Source organism: Tupaia chinensis, unplaced genomic scaffold, assembly GCF_000334495.1.
Source record: "Tupaia chinensis unplaced genomic scaffold, TupChi_1.0 Scaffold000184_1, whole genome shotgun sequence".
NCBI classification, from domain to species: Eukaryota; Metazoa; Chordata; class Mammalia; order Scandentia; family Tupaiidae; genus Tupaia; species Tupaia belangeri.
Genome location: NW_006159659.1, coordinates 5,033,039 through 5,050,178, shown reverse-complemented (window position 1 = coordinate 5,050,178; position 17,140 = coordinate 5,033,039). Strand labels below are relative to the sequence as shown.

The 17,140-nt window shown below is 41.3% G+C and overlaps 1 protein-coding gene across 7 annotated transcripts in view; it reads left to right on the top strand.

The window, feature by feature from the left end:
- The window catches only part of CCDC126 (coiled-coil domain containing 126), a 53,850-nt gene that overhangs the window by 9,242 nt on the left and 27,468 nt on the right, over window positions 1–17,140 (top strand). For 2 of the 7 annotated variants that reach the window (XM_027771119.1, XM_014587125.2), the window contains exon 2: window positions 277–357. The exons of 1 other annotated variant lie outside the window; for it this stretch is intronic. The gene's annotated coding sequence lies outside the window, so the exon portion shown is untranslated. Of the gene's footprint in view, window positions 1–276; window positions 364–977; window positions 1,065–14,848; window positions 14,938–17,140 lie in introns of those variants that run through there. 4 more of the 7 variants (XM_014587124.2, XM_014587127.2, XM_014587126.2 and 1 more) reach the window with 4 other exon arrangements.

The window sequence follows — 17,140 nt, the reverse complement described above, 5'->3', positions numbered from 1 at the left end:
CGGAGCCCGTCCGGCCCAGTGGCCGCCCCTCCCCCGCCGCGCCCCCGGCGGTGATCCCCGGCTCGCAGACAGCCCTGGCCGGAGCCAGGAAGGCTCTTTGTCCCTTCCTCGGGGCCGCGTCCCGGCTCTGGGTCTGACAGCCGCGGCCCGGCGGCCCGGGCAGAGGACACAGCTTGGCTGGGGCTGTGGGAGCCGGGTGGGGCGGGCTCGGTCCGGAGCTGTGGGGATGGAGAGCCCGGCCGGCTCCGCACTCACTTCTCTATCCGTTTTTGACAGCTCAGTTCTGTTCTACTTTGGAAGAGAAAGTCCAATGCCTTCTTTTAACGCCTTCTTCAGAACTCATCTCCTGGGTGCCTGGTAAGGGTGAGTTTAAACGCTGTGTTGATTGCTGACTGTGGTATTAAGAGTGGCTCAGACTGCTTAGGATCCTGATCGTGCCACTGCCTGCCTTTGTGAGCTTAAGGCTCTAAGCCCGAGTTTTCTCATCCTTTAAGTTGATAGAATTGAGAAATAGTATAACTATAAACACCATTAATTTATTTGCTGCCAAGATCCTTTGCATGTGATACTTTCATTAGCTATGACCGAACTGTCCTGTGGACTTGGGAGATATGTGCTTTTTGTTTAATCATTAGCGCCCTAGGTTGTGTGTTCTTCTCATTATACTTTGTTCACCTTAAACCTAAGTAAAGAATTCTTTAAAATAGACTGTCCTGGGACCAGCAGGTGGTGTGGTGGTTATGGCGCTGTACTCTCCCACATGGCCGACTGTGGTTCGAGTCCCAGACCTGGCGGCTTGCTTTCTCACTTTCCCTCTCTCTCTCTTTGTATGTCTCTCTAGTTAAATTAAAATAAATGAATGTATAACTACAAATAAATAAATAATTATTTAAAAAAAATAGGCTGTCCTCAGCTGTTTTGCATGGCTGAGAATGTTCTTAGAAAATTAATGACTCTGCTTTTTTTTTGTGGATCAGCTTTAAAGATACAAGGATTTATTCACCTTCCCCCATCCCCCTCCGTGTCCTTTGGGGATCCTTCAAGAAGCTTAAGTGTTTGTCAGAGTAAGTAGCTAGGTGTTCTGCAATCCTTGCTTCACCATCTTTACCTTATGTCGACTTTTTTTCCCTCTTTTGTTTTTGTTATTCTTGCACTGTTTTTGCCAGAATTTTACCGACATGGGTGTTATGTTTTTCTTCAAGAAAGTTTTTATGATCCTTAATGTTTATTTTTCATTTAAAATGTATGTAGTACTTTGAGTTCAAACACTGTTGTGCACTTTGTGAAATATCATACCCTGAATAAATGCCCTTTATATGTGTAGAATTGTAGGGAGAAGAAACCAGCCGACCTGACAAATTGTGTAATGTCTTCAGTGACTGATGCATTTTCAGAAACGTATATGAGGAAAAAAAGGAAAAAGCTAATGAACACATTTCATAAAGATAATAGAGAGTCAGAGATTAAATAAGTGGAAAACTTATTGAAAGAAGGCGTGCACACACACATGTAGATATTTCTGATTCAAATGTGTGGCAGAAAATACTTGTTTTGAGGAAAATGTTTCTGTGTTGTTATTGAATGTAGTAGGACTAATAACTAGGGAAATAGGAGACCTTGGTTCTTGTCCTAGCTCTGTCAGTTTGTGTAACCTCAGGTTACTTTGTGGTCCTCAATTTCCTTATCTCCAAAATAGTGAATTGGTCTCATACCAAGAGCTCTTTTAGCTCAGATTTTCAATAGGGGTTTTTAGAGGTTCTTTTTAACATGGAAAATTTTTGATGTAAACCCTCTGAGTCATGCATTTGTGTCTTAGGGTTTGGTTTTTCTGCCCCAGGTCATAGAATTCTCTCAGACCATCTCAAGGAAGGGGATAGACATGAAAGAACTGGGAAAAGGGCTATATCAGTATATGAAAGAACTAGAAAGCTGCCAGAAATCAGAAGCTACCAACTAGTTCATCCTCTCTCTTATCAGCTGCATATTTTCTCTGTGTTCTTGACATGCTAGTTCTTTCCCCCTCTCTCTTTTCTTTGGTTCATAGCCTCTGTACCTTTTAGGCCTGCTGCTTTGTAACTTGCTTGTGACCCAACTTCATTGTTTCTTTTAGTGAATTCTCCTTCAGCTCCTTCTGCCACCCTCCTGGTTTTCTCTGGGGCTTCTTTGTAGGAGGTCTCTGACAAAGGTGGCCAATACTAGTCTTGGTTGTGGAATGGAAGGTGGGGACTTGTGCCAAAAACATGACTGGCTGAGACTATGGACAGGTCATGCTCTGTGACTAAAGTATTTAGTACTGCATAATATATTTTAGCTTAAACTTTCATCATAGGACAGCGATGAAGTAGTTTTCCTTTTGCCCTAACATTTTCTTTTTGTTTTTTTCTGAGAGATTTTTGCTATAGTGTGCGTGCACTTGCCAGAAAGACAGAGACAGAGACAGAAAGCTAGAAATCCTGCCCCCGGGGGATTGGCCATGCTGCAATCCCTTCTCCTCCATTCTCCTCTCAGGATCTTGGGCACGCATGCACATGTGCACGCACACGCGCCTGGCATGAGTTTAAGCCACTGGGTCCGGGACTCGAACAGTGGTCGACTACATGGAGTCCAGTGATGTAGCCATTAGGCTATGTGCTGGTCCCAGACATTTTCTATTTTCATCCCTCTCTTACCTTTTTCCTTTCATCTAACTTTGTACTCTTCATTGCTATTGTCTTCTTTTCCTTCTCCCAAAATATGCTATCTAAAAATGATTTGATATACTGAGATTCATATTAGTTGGAATTTTAGTGTAGCTTTTCTCAAGGCAGTACACTTCAAATTTCAGACCCAATTGTAGAGTGGATGGGTATGTCCTGTGCTAAGTTTTCCCATTAGTCTCAGGCAATATTGTAGAGCGAAAATGTTTTAAGAATAGGCCTTTTCCTTGATGTTACGTTCCTGTGTTAAACCTGTGGAGCACTTATTTCTGAATCTTTTTTGGAGAAAACCATATGAATCTCTGAGCTCTGGTGCCATACTGTGTCTTTTTGTAATAAATATATACCTCTCTAACTTTCGGAGACTAGTAGACAGTGATTCTTATTGCATCTTTGGCAAAATGAGAACTTCTCTGCTGCTTGTTAGTTGCTGCTGTTGCTCTTGATAGTTACTTTAGTGTAAGTTGTAACAGCACAAAAAGCAAAGCACTGAATACATGCCAAAATGAGTGTTTGAACAAGAGATTTTATGGGAGCATTAGCCATTTACTCATTTTTTTTTTCTTTTTTTGGAGAGGTTTTTGCTATAGGGTGTGTGCGCTCGCCAGAAAGACAGAGAGAGACAGAGAGACAGAAAGCGAGAACTCACCCCCCAGGGGGTATGGCCACGCAGCGATCTCTTCTCCTCCATTCTCCTCTTGGGATCTTGGGCACGCACATGCACACCTGCCCAGCGTGAGTTTAAGCCACCGGGTCTGGGACGTGAATGGTGGTTGACTACGTGGGAGTCCAGCGACATAGCCATTATGCAAACTGCTGGTCCCCTGATGTTTCTAATGTTGCTTTTTTTAGTGTTGATATAAAAATATAAGAAAGTACTTAATGACGGGCAATGTGAAATGCTGTGTTTTGTAAACTCGTTGACTGCCACTTGTGTGTTTTTCTTTAATTGCCGGAGGGCACATATGCTGGGAAGAGGAGTATCCCTTCCTCCTAATAGAGCTGGTCACACTGCAGTCCTTTCTTCTCTATTTCTCCATCCTGTTGAAATCTTGGGCATGCACACATATATATCCAGTATGTTTTTCAAGCCACTGGGGCAAGGATTCAAATTGTGGTCAGTCAGCCATGTGAGATCCAGCTCCCTTAACTACTAGACTATGGGATGGGCCAGCAAAAGATATGTATTTTTAAATTTTATTTTATTCATGAGTGAGTGCATACATGTGTGCAAAGGGGAGACAGAGTCAGAGAAAGAAAGGCACCCTCAACAGAGTCTCCTCACACTGTAGTCTCCTTTCCTTAGTCCTTCAGATTGTCAGGATCTTGGGTATGCATGCCCTTGGTGTGTTTTTAGGTATACACAGGATCTGAACTTGCAGTTGATCATGTTACTTCCAGTATTGCCATTGAGTAGGCTACTACTTGCACCAGAGTCCAGGCTAAGAGATCTTTTTATATTGTGAATCCACAGTTGTATAGCTGTGTGTATGCATGTGTCTATGCACATAAAAGTAAATGAACTGAAAGAAAAGTTTCACAAAACAAAATCTGTAGTGTATACAGTGTACTCTGACGATTTCTATTTTTAAGTGCTAGTTATGAACTGTTAGATTGATTTTTAAATTATATATATGTATATATAGTCATTGGGAAAGTCCTGATACTTTTTTAAAAATAATCATTTTATTGAACTTTATAAAATTTATTTAAATATTTTTGCTATAGGGCATGTGTGCTCTCCAGAAGGACAGAGAGAGAGAGACAGAAAGTGAGAAATCACCTACCCCAGGGGGGATGGCCATGTGCAGTCCCTTCTCCTCCACTCTCCTCTCGGGATCTTGGGGACGCATGCACACGCACCTGACGTGAGTTTAAGCCACTGGGTCTGAGACTTGAACTAGGGTCGACTACATGGGAGTCCAGTGACATAGCCATTATGCCAACTGCTGGTCCTTATTTATTTCTGTATTTTTAATTTGACCAGAGAAGGATAGAGGGAGGGAAGGCGAGAGGGAGGGAGGGAGAGAGAGAGAGAGAGAGATCAAGCTTCTGGGTCCAGGACTCGAACTGAGGTTGACCATGTGGGAGTCCAGCACTCTTAACCACCATGCCACTTGCCAGCCCCAAGTCATGACACATTTTTGTATAGAAAAATACACCACAACCTAATATTTTTATTTACTTTTAATCAGCGTGCATCTGTACAGTTGGTCCAGTCAAAGATATTACCATATATGTTATAATCACTAGATAACTTTTAATTTTTGTGTCTTTTAAAAATATTATTTTATTAAACTCTATTTAATTAAATTAATTAATTATTTTAATTTAACTAGCGAGGGACAGAATGGGAGAGAGAGAAAAAGTAAGAAAGCAAGCCGCCAGGTCTGGGACTCGAACCATGGTCAGCCATGTGGGAATCCAGCGCCCTTAACCACTATGCCATCTGCTGGTCCCAATTTTTGTGTCTTTTAAATGAATTTTTTTTCCCTGATTCCCCCCTCCCATTGCTGTTAAATTGATTTTTTTTTGGAGAGGTTTTCGCTATAGGGCGCATGCGCTCGCCAGACAGACAGAGACATAGAGACAGAAAGCGAGAAATCACCCCCCAGGGAGGATGGTCACGCCGCAATCCCTTCTCCTCCATTCTCCTCTTGGGATCTTGGGCACGCACGCACAAGCGCCCAGTGTGAGTTTTAAGCCACTGGGTCTGGGACGCGAACCGCGGTCGACTATGTGGGAGTCCAGCGACATAGCCATTACGCTAACTGCTGGTTCCCTTAAATTGATTTTTGTTCCCTACTTTTGAAAAACACTGGTGTCCTGGCCTGAGTTTGGCTGCCTAATTTTTCCCCATTTATTTGACATTACGTAGCTTTTCATCCTTCTTTGTGTTTTACTTTCCTTATCTTCATAATAAAGGTGTTGTGGTTTAAATATTCACTGATTCTTTGTCTTTATGTTTCTCTAGATTTTTTAAAAAAGAATTACTTAACTTTGTTTGTGTTTATCATTATTTTTTTAATTTGACCAGAGAGAGACAGAGAGCGAGAGCAAGAGTGAGAAAGGGAATGAGAAAGCAAGGTCCATGATTCATACTATGGTCAGTCATGTGGGAGTCCAGCACTTTAGCCACCATGCCACCTGCTGGCCCCCACTTCTCTAGTTTTGATGTTGGACTAATGTTATTTGTCTTGAGGTCTCTGGCTAGAGAGAAACCACTGAAAAATTGAATAAATATCTGGTTGTGTATATAGTGTGCTGTGTGGTAAGTGACATGATAGAGTTTTGAACAGCATTTTTCTGCAAAGATCTTATAAATTGGAGTGGAGACAGTAAAACTTATAATAAGTATAAACATGCAGAAAAAATTTACTCATGTTTGTTTTTCTACTTTCATGTTCCTTAACAAAGAATACTTTTGAGTTTGAACATTGTATTTAAAATGCTTAATAACAGTTTTAGGCAAATGTTCTAACAGATTACTACTTATTCCATCCCACATCTTGTCACTATCCCCTTCAAATTAGAAAATGCCAATAAGAACATGTTTTTCTGTGAAAAGACCAACATATCACATTATTGCTCTTCCTGTGCGTTACCAAACGGCGGAACTGCTATTCTTGTAAGAAAGGGGAACCCAAAGCTTTCTTTACTTGTTGGTTTGGGTTTCCTTCTGTTCACTTTGGACCATTTCTCTAGACCAGGCCCTTCCATGCCAGGGCTCAGGAGCCTTTTTATTCTCATTTGTTAGTACTAAGAAATTTACTTCCTGCTACCAGGATTCTGATCAGAAAAGAATCTTAAAGGTTTTAGTTGGAAAGAAGTTGGAACCACACTTTGTACTTCCTTTTCTTTCTCAGGTCGAATATATGATCTTCTCAGAAGAACTTCCTTAACCTCATGCCTTAAGTAGACTTCCCTAGACCCATCATCATGTTTTTTTTTTCCATAGCAATTTATCATAAGCTGAAATCAGCTTGTGTCTTTGCTCATTGTCCCACACTTACTAAAGTGTAATATCTAGAAGAGCTAGAATTCTGTCTACCTTGTTTTACCTTTCTCATTGTCACTTCCTGACACAGGTGCTTTAATAAATATTGTGAATGAATAAGAGAACAAATGAGTGGATAAACCAAGGCTGTGCTTGAGACCAGGCTTCCCCCACCCCCCAAATTTACTGTAGGGCATTTGTGCTTGCCATTTGTCTTTATGTTTCTCTAGATTTTTTAAAAAAGAATTACTTAACTTTGTTTGTGTTTATCATTATTTTTTTAATTTGACCAGAGAGAGACAGAGAGCGAGAGCAAGAGTGAGAAAGGGAATGAGAAAGCAAGGTCCATGATTCATACTATGGTCAGTCATGTGGGAGTCCAGCACTTTAGCCACCATGCCACCTGCTGGCCCCCACTTCTCTAGTTTTGATGTTGGACTAATGTTATTTGTCTTGAGGTCTCTGGCTAGAGAGAAACCACTGAAAAATTGAATAAATATCTGGTTGTGTATATAGTGTGCTGTGTGGTAAGTGACATGATAGAGTTTTGAACAGCATTTTTCTGCAAAGATCTTATAAATTGGAGTGGAGACAGTAAAACTTATAATAAGTATAAACATGCAGAAAAAATTTACTCATGTTTGTTTTTCTACTTTCATGTTCCTTAACAAAGAATACTTTTGAGTTTGAACATTGTATTTAAAATGCTTAATAACAGTTTTAGGCAAATGTTCTAACAGATTACTACTTATTCCATCCCACATCTTGTCACTATCCCCTTCAAATTAGAAAATGCCAATAAGAACATGTTTTTCTGTGAAAAGACCAACATATCACATTATTGCTCTTCCTGTGCGTTACCAAACGGCGGAACTGCTATTCTTGTAAGAAAGGGGAACCCAAAGCTTTCTTTACTTGTTGGTTTGGGTTTCCTTCTGTTCACTTTGGACCATTTCTCTAGACCAGGCCCTTCCATGCCAGGGCTCAGGAGCCTTTTTATTCTCATTTGTTAGTACTAAGAAATTTACTTCCTGCTACCAGGATTCTGATCAGAAAAGAATCTTAAAGGTTTTAGTTGGAAAGAAGTTGGAACCACACTTTGTACTTCCTTTTCTTTCTCAGGTCGAATATATGATCTTCTCAGAAGAACTTCCTTAACCTCATGCCTTAAGTAGACTTCCCTAGACCCATCATCATGTTTTTTTTTTCCATAGCAATTTATCATAAGCTGAAATCAGCTTGTGTCTTTGCTCATTGTCCCACACTTACTAAAGTGTAATATCTAGAAGAGCTAGAATTCTGTCTACCTTGTTTTACCTTTCTCATTGTCACTTCCTGACACAGGTGCTTTAATAAATATTGTGAATGAATAAGAGAACAAATGAGTGGATAAACCAAGGCTGTGCTTGAGACCAGGCTTCCCCCACCCCCCAAATTTACTGTAGGGCATTTGTGCTTGCCAGAGAGACAGAGAGATACAGAGAGAGAGAAAAGGAAGGCATTTCTCCCAAGGGGCATGGTCTCACTCCAGTCCTTCTCTCAGGATTTTGGGTATGCACATATATATGCTTGGCATGTTTTTTTTTTTAAAGCCACTAAGTCTAGGACTTGAACCAAGTAGTCAGCCATGTGGCATTCAGCCACCTTATCCACCATGCCATTCCCTCAGGATTTTTGGGTATGCACGCATATGCACTTGGCATGTTTTTTCAAGCCACTGAGTCCAGGACTTGAACCAAGAAGTCAGCCATGTGGCATCCAGCCACCTTATCCACCATGCTGCCAGGTCCGAGCCTGGGCTTTTCTGCATAGTGCTCCAAATTATTTTTTCTGCAAATGTTATCAGTATGTTTGCTGATCATGATTAAAGTAATCTCTACTTCCAGAAAACCTTATATTTGTCTCTATTTTACATTGTAGTTTTATTTTTTCAAATTGCTGGGGGTGGGGGGAGGTAAGTAGAGAGAGGGGGAGGAAGCACCCACAATGGGGCATGGTCATGCCCTACCAGTCCCTTCTGTTCTCAAGCTGCAGTTGACCATATGGGATCCAGTTCTATCTAGGCTATGAGGCTAACCCTACTTCTTATTTTTTTCTATGTCAATTTATTGGTTGTATAAAAAAATAAGATGAATTTTTAAAATTCTTCTTGTAGCAACTTTATAATGCTTCAATTTATGGGAAGAAGGCATGTTTAGAACTTTAATGGGCCAACTTGGTAATTTAATAAACAGTCTAAGTTATGTATCTTCAGGATTTTTAGGATCATTGTTTTTGTACTGCTATCAGTATTTTCTCATTATATTCCTTTAAAGCAAAAATGAACAAAGCTTTATTTAAATATTACAATTCATTAAGTATTTATAAACAATCTTTCTAGTGGAGGTAAGGGGAAAGTGTTGTGTAGAAAAACATAGACAATGGGTGGAGGCCTGCATTCTGGACCATTGTGGTTTCTGTCACTAACTGGTTGTCTCATTTTAGGCAAGACCCTTAACATCTCTGGGTTTTAGTTTTTTCATCTGAAATGTAAGGGATTGGAGTAGATTTCTTCTAAGGCTCTTCTTTTTTTTTTTGAGAGAGCATTTTTGTTTGTTTTTGTTTGTTTGTTTGTTTGTTTGTTTGCTTGCTATAGGGCACGGGCGCGCTCGCCAGAAAGACAGAGAGAGACAGAGAGACAGAAAGCGAGAAATCACCCCCCAGGGGGGATAGCCACACCACAATCCCTTCTCCATTCTCCTCTCAGGATCTTGGGCACCCAAGCACACGTGCCCGGCGTGAGTTTAAGCCACCGGGTCCGGGACTCGAACCACAGTAGACTACATGGGAGTCCAGCGACATAGCCATTACGTCAACTGCTGGTCCCAAGGCTCTTCTGTTCCAGAAATGGATAATTGAAGATATTTGAATTTAACCTCCAAATTTCTATCCTTTGACTCTGTACTCCGAAAAACATCACAAGAAGATCATCTTGCTGTTTGGGAGAAGGTAGGGTTAGGCTCAGAGAGATCTGTTGTTGACAGTAAACTATAGGGCGTTTCTCAGTGACTGCCCTTCAACAGGCTTTGGGGTGGTATGGCAGCCTTGTAAGGCATGTTATTCTTGCCCTCAAGAGACTGGGGACTTAATCAAGTAGATAAGGCTCACATATGATTGGACAAGATTATGCGTAAAATCAATTGGTATAAAGTAACGTGCGGTGGGAGTTAGAGGAAGATCAATGTGGGCTAGAAAAATGTAATGAGGTTTTAAAATCCTCCTAGCTGAGGTAGCCTTCAAACAGATACTGTAGTCTTCTTTTAGGCTATTTGGGAAATGAACTCTTCTCACCAGCAACATGTTATACCATCTTTTAAGACTGGATAGTTCTTCAGTGACTTAATACCAATGTCATATGTCATGTTGTCCATAAATTCTTTGTAGAAACTTTCAAACCTGTAGCCTTTCTTTTTTTTTTTTTTTTTTTTTTTGAGAGGTTTTTGCTATAGGGCGCGTGCACTCGCCAGACAGACAGAGAGAGACAGAGAGACAGAAAGTGAGAAATCACCCCCCCAGGGGTGGATGTCCATGCTGCAATCCCTTCTCCTCCATTCTCCTCTCGGGATCTTGGGCATGCACGCACACATGTCCAGCATGAGTTTAAGCCCCCAGGTCCTGGACTCGAACCGCGGTCGACTACATGAGAGTCCAGCGACATAGCCATTACGCCAACTGCTGGTCCTAAACCTGTAGCCTTTCTAAGAGGGACCAGTGCTAATTGAATGAGAGGCTGTCAGCAAACATGTACTGAAACATGCTGGGTAAATAAAAATATAAGTGTTAGGTATAATTATTACCATTGTATGAGGGTAAAATGATTGATTTGATGCTTTTCTTTAGTTTTCTATAGGGCACATGCGTTTGTCAGAGACAGACAGAGGGGATAGAGAGAGAAGGTGAGAAAGCACCCCCCAGGGGGATGGCTACACCATGATCCCTTCTCCTTATTTTCCTCTCAGGATTTTGGACACACTTGCACACATGCCCAGTGTTTTTTTTTTTTTTAAAGCTACTGGGTCTGTGACTCGAACAATACAGTCAGCTATGTGAGATCCAGCCACGTTAACCACCACACCTCTCGCCAGCCCAAGGCTTGCTTTTTTTTTTTTTTTGAGATGTTTTTGCTATCAGGCACAGGTGCTGCTCACCAGAAAGAGAGAAACAGAGAGACAGAAAGTGAGAAATCACCCCCTGGGGGGATGGCCACGCCGCAATCCCTTCTCCTCCATTCTCCTCTCGGGATCTTGAGCACACACGCACGCACACACGCACGCACACGCACGCACACATGCCTGGTGTGTGTTTAAGCCACTGGATCTAGGACTCGAGCTGTGGTCAACTACATGGGAGTCCAGCAACATAGCCATTATGCCAATTGCTGGTCCTGGCCTTTTTTTTAATTGCCTGAGGGTGGGTGTGCTCACCAGAGAAAGACAGGGAGTCAGGGAGGGAGAGGGAGATGGAGAAAGCACCCCCTAAAGGGGTGTGGGAATGCAGCAATCCCTTTTCTCCATTTCTCCATCCTGGAAGGATTTTGAGCATGCACGCTCATGTACCCGGTGTGTTTTTCAAGTCACTGGGCTGGAACTTAAATTGGAGTAGGCCTTGTGGGATCCGGCTTCCATAAACTCTAGGCCCTGGAACAATCCCTGTCTCAAGATTTTAAAGACAGCATATGTAATTTCATATGGAAAATGATAGACTACTTTGAGGTTAGAGGGGATAGGACTGGGAGTGCTACTTTAAAAGAGAGAGAGAGAGAAAGAGAGAGAGAGAGAGAGAGAGAGAGAGAGAAGAGAGCAACCCCCGGGAGCATGGTTACACTGCAGTCACTTTTGTATTTCTTCATCCTCTTGGGATCTGGGGGCATACTTGCACATACACCGGGTGTGTTTTTTAAGCTGTGGGGGACCAGCAGGGAACCACTACTCTTCACCACTAGGCCACTGGGCTGGTTCAACACAGCACTCTTTTAAAAAATACTGTTAGGGGCCGGCAGGTGGCATGGTGGTTAGGGGTCCTGGACTCCCACATTTCCGACCCACAGTTCAAGTCCTGGACCTGGCTGCTTGCTTTCTCACTTTCTCTCTCTCTATCTCTCTGTCTCTCTCTTGCTCTGTCCCTCTCTGGTCAAACTAAAATAAATAAATAAAGTTAAATAAAATAGTTACTAAAAAAAAACCCAACTAATGTTGGTTCTTATCTCCAGGCATTCTAATTTAATTGGTATACGGTGTGACCTGGCACTGGGATTAAAAACAAAAACAAAAGAATTCTCCAGCGATTTTAATGTGAAGCATTCTTGAGAAGAAAGCAAAGGCAGGACTGTATCCTTGTGAAATCTTAGTTACCTCTACTGGCCTTGTTTGGAATTGCTTGTGGAAATGGTTGTTTAGATAAGTTTTCAGGTCTTCTTGGGTTGCTTCCTTATGTGCTTTTTGAGCTGCTCAGTGCTTTATCAGGCATAAACTGGCCCTGGGACATCTTTTTAATTTGAAGGAGGCTCTAGGGTATCTTTTTTTCCTGGTAGTTCAGAACCTACTTTATTCCTTAATATCCTTTTGGAATTCCCTGGTATACAGTGGGATTGAAAGCTCCCAATTTCTTATCTCTTTACTATTCCCAAAGAAAAACCCTTTCCATATGAAGGGTTTTATTTCTTATCACCATAGGAAAGCATACAAACCGCATACAATAGTGGTCCCTATGGAAGTTCCGACTTCCCCCTGAGATTGGTATTTGCACTGCTTCTGTTTTGTTGAGGACAGTGCTGAGCAGACACAGTCTGTATAGAGGCAAACAGTAAGGGGCTTTTTATTTAAAGTTTGTAGTATATCTTTGGGCTCCTCATGCTGAGAAGGCTAGGCATAAACTAGCTTTGTTTAAGGCTCGGACTCCTTGTTGCCTGCGATTTATAACTTTGGGGGCATATATTCACCAGCAGTACTTTTGCCGTGTCCACCAACAGTGTGCTTTCTCTCTGTGCCTCGTGTTAGTACAACCACATTCCCTCTAAGCAAAGTCCACGGTGGTGAGGAGCCTATACTTAAGCTTGTACTTAGTAGGGCTTTACCTTTTCCTTTTTTTTAAAAAAAGAATTATTTAATTTTATTTATTATTATTATTTGATTTGCAATAGGGGCTATGTGCTCTCAGAGAGAGAGAGAAAGGGAAAGTGAGAAAGCAAGCCGCCAGGTCTGGGACTTGAACCACGGTCAGCCATATGGGAGTCCAGTACCTTAACAACTATGCCACATGCCAGCTCTGGACTTTACCTTTTCTAGACAAGGCTCTCTCAGTGTGTGAATATCCCATTTCCTATTCTACCCTCCAGTGAATCTCCTGTTTTCTGCATAATGCCTTACAGTCTTGGTATTTGCTACTTTTGTGAGGTTGTGTAAAATCTCTGGCACTAGCCTTCTAATTAAATGCTAGGATTATAGCTACCTGCAACCAGATAACCCAGAAACTGAGCCTGGGCCTTCCTTGTGGCTTCCAGCTATGTGTGCACCACTGTAACCAAGCCTTAAGGAACATTTCTTTCTTTCTTTCTTTTTATTTTTTGAAGGTTTTTGCCATAGGGCACATGCGCTTGCCAGAGAGAGACAGAGACTGGGATAGGAAAAGTGAGAAATCACCTGCCAGGGGAGATGGCCATGCTGCAATCCCTCCTGGGATCTTGGGCACATATACACATGCACCTGGTGTGATTTTCAAGCCACCAGATCCAGGACTTGAACCATAGTTGGCCATGCGGGAGTCCAGCACTATAACCGCTATGCTACCTGCTGGCCCAGAAACGAGTTCTGAAGGAAATGAGAGACCCTAAATGGAATGAGTTTAGATTCTGAATTTTTGCGTTTTTTTAAAAGAGGTTTTTGCCATAGGGTACGTGTACTTGCTGGAGAGAGAGAGACAGAGACAGAGACAGTGAGAGGGAAAGTGAGAAATCATGCCCCCAGGGGGGTTGACCATACTGCAATCTCTTCTCTTCTCCTCCTGGGATCTTGGGCACACATGCACATGTGCCTGGCATGATTCTCAAGCCACCTGTTCCAGGACTCGAACTGTAGCCGGCCATGTGAGAATCCAGTGACGTAACTACAGTGCTATCTGCTGGCTCCAGATTCTGAAGTTCTAGACTTTTAGCTTTTGCCAAAGTTTAGGCAATAGAGGCAGTTGACCTGATTAAAAATCTTAGGCACATTGGTTTCTTCAGATCTTTTTTTTTTTTTTTTGCTATAGGGTGTGTGCGCTCGCCAGACAGACAGAGAGAGACAGAGAGACAGAAAGCGAGAAATCACCCCCCACGGGGGATGGCCATGCCGCAATCCCTTCTCCTCCGTTCTTCTCTCGGGATCTTGGGCATGCATGCACACGCGCCCAGAGTGAGTTTTAAGCCACCGGGTCTGGGACGTGAACCACGGTCGACTACATGGGAGTCCAGTGACATAGCCATTAAGCTAACTGCTGGTCCCGGTCTCTCCAAATCTTAATTTGATCATCTCTAAACTGAAAATAATAGCAACAGTACAAATATCTTTCTTGTGGAGTTATTGCAACTATTATGTGAGGTGACTTTTGTGAAGTGTGAACCTCAGAGTTAGGCACAGAAGAAGAGCTCAGTAATGGTCACTGTTGCAGTTCCTGCTGCTTCAGTTTGAATACCTTTGCTGCTGAAGAGTGGCAGTGATTAAGAGCCTGCTCTGTGAATCTTATTGCTGTCATTAGTCCAGTTGTTTGATGTTGGGCAGGTTATCTGACTTCTTGTTGCCTCAGTTTTATCTGGTCAGTGAGAACACCATTAATACAGGATGTTATAAGTATATAATGGGTTAATTCCTTTTGTAAAGTACTTAGAGCAGTGTCTATAATGAGTAAGGGATTATGGTTAAGGTTGTTGCTACTATTTAACTGACATACCTTCTTTGCCTCTGGTTTAAAATCTTTTCCTTTTTGATCTTGGAAATATATGTTTATATACTAGAACTTTCTAGACTGTCATTTTAACCTTCATTTGCCAAAATACCTAGGAATCTATGTTCTCAACTCTCCAGTGATGTCACTTTTCTGGCTTTGTTGTCATGCTAACCATAGAACCAACTCTCTTGTGACTGCTTTGGGACAGATTCTCAATAATTCTTCCACTGGTGTGAGGACATATAGTATAACACACAGGTTGTCCTAGAAGAGACAGAGGAGCCAGTAAGAATTTATGAACAACTATAAATATGTAAAAAAAAAAAAAGGTTAAGAATTTGATAGATAAAGCCAGCAGGTGGCATGGTGGTTAAGGCACTGGACTCCCATGTGATCCACCTTGGTTTGAGTCCTGGATCTGGCAGCTTAAAACTCGTGCTGCGCCAGGCGTGTGTGCATGTGTGCCCAAGATCCTGAGAGGAGAATGGAGGAGAAGGGGTTGCGGTGTGGCCATCCCCCCTGGGGAGTGATTTTTCGCTTTCTGTCTCTCTGTCTCTCTGTCTGGCGAGCGCATGTGCCCTATAGCAGAAAAAAAAAAAAAAAAAAAAAAAAAAGAAAGAAAGAAACAAACAAACAAACAAACTCGTACTAGGTGCTTGTGCATGTGTGCCCAAACTCCTGAAAGGAGGATGGAGGAGAAGGGATTGTGGTGTGGCCGTCCCCTCCCCAGTTAGGGGGAGGGGGATGATTTTTCACTTTTCCTCTTCCTATCTCTCTCTGGCAAGTGCATGTATCCTATAACATTTTAAAAAAAAAATTGGTAGTGAAATCTAGAACTTCCACTGTCTGAACTCAAATCTCTCTAGAAAAAGGTAGATTACATTTACTTGATTTTGTTAATATAGCAAATTTTAGTAATCCAATGTTGGTATTAATAATATTTTTATAAGAGCTAGAGAAATAAGCAGAAGTAGATTATTTGATGAGTTAATTCCCAACTTTTACTGCAATTATTATTTTAGTACAGTAATTAGTATACCCAGTTAGTGGTATAGTCATGGTTGTTGGAGGTTTGGCAGGATAGGTACACTTTAACAAGAATAGATGAGTGTTGTTCAAACATGGGAATCCCAGAATGTTGTAGGATATTAGAAAAGAAGAGTGGAAGTTTTCTGAGCAGGTCAGGTGAATTGGCAGGATAGAAAATTCTTTTATACATACCTTGCCACACACATCTACTAGATGAAGGTTTAATTGTATGGGTTTTGTATTTTAATATCTTGCAGAAGATTAAAAGTACATTAAAGGGGCCAGCAGATGGTGTAGCATTTACGTCACTGGACTCCCACATAGCCGACCACGGTTAAGTCCCAGACCCTGTGGCATGAAACTCACTCTGGACATGTGTATGTACGTGCCCAAGATCCCAGGAGGAGAATGGAGGAGAAAGGGATTATGGCATGACCATCCCTCCTGGGGGGTGATTCTCGTTTTCTGTCTGTCTCTCTCTGGTGAGCACACACTCCCTATAGCAAAAATCTCTCAAACACACACACACACACACACACACACACACACACACAACCTTAAAGAGTTTAATTAGATAGCAATAACTAAGGCCAACGGGAGATTTATTGAAAGCCTCTGTTAGAAAGCAAATTTCTAAGGTAGAACTACATTACATATTAGATTATATATCCCCCATCTGAAAATCTAGGATAGAAAATGCTCCAAAGTCCAAAACTCTTTGAGTGCCAACATGACACCACAAGTAAAAAATTCCACACCTGACCTCATGCAATAGGTTTCAGTCACAATGCTGTAATACATAAATGTGTCAAATTGACTTCTTGCTATGTGTATAAGATATATATGAATCATAAATGAATTTTCATGTTTAGACTTGAATCTCAGCCCCAAAATATGTACTTTATATATATGCAGAAATTTTGAAACTCCAGAATATCCAAGACCTGCAACAATATTGGTACCAAGATTTTAGATAAAGGATAAGCAACTTGTATTTCTGATACGTCAAATATATGCTGGCTCAGTAAATATTTGTTGAATGAAAGTGATTAAATGCTCTGAAAGTTTTGTTGCTTTTATACTTTACTGTGCTCATTTTTATTATTTTTTGAGATTTTAATAGTTCATTTTTGTGACTATTCCGCAGTAAGTGGGTTAAAATCGGAATGTTTTATTTGTGTTTATTATAGGAAATTTAAAAGTTCTCAAGGATTATTTTGCAGTAAGCTGTGAAATATTCTTGTAAAATATACTCTTTGACCATATTTATATTTTCTACCCAAAGAATTTTGTTTCAATCGATATAATCAAAGAGTTTGCTGGACACATTGGTGATTCATATATATTTGTTTACTCTTCAAGTCTTTCTAGTCCATAATATCATTATCTACTCCGTTTTTAAAGAATTGAAGTATAACCGTTCATTTTTTTCTTAATTTATACAAACACACACCTTCCT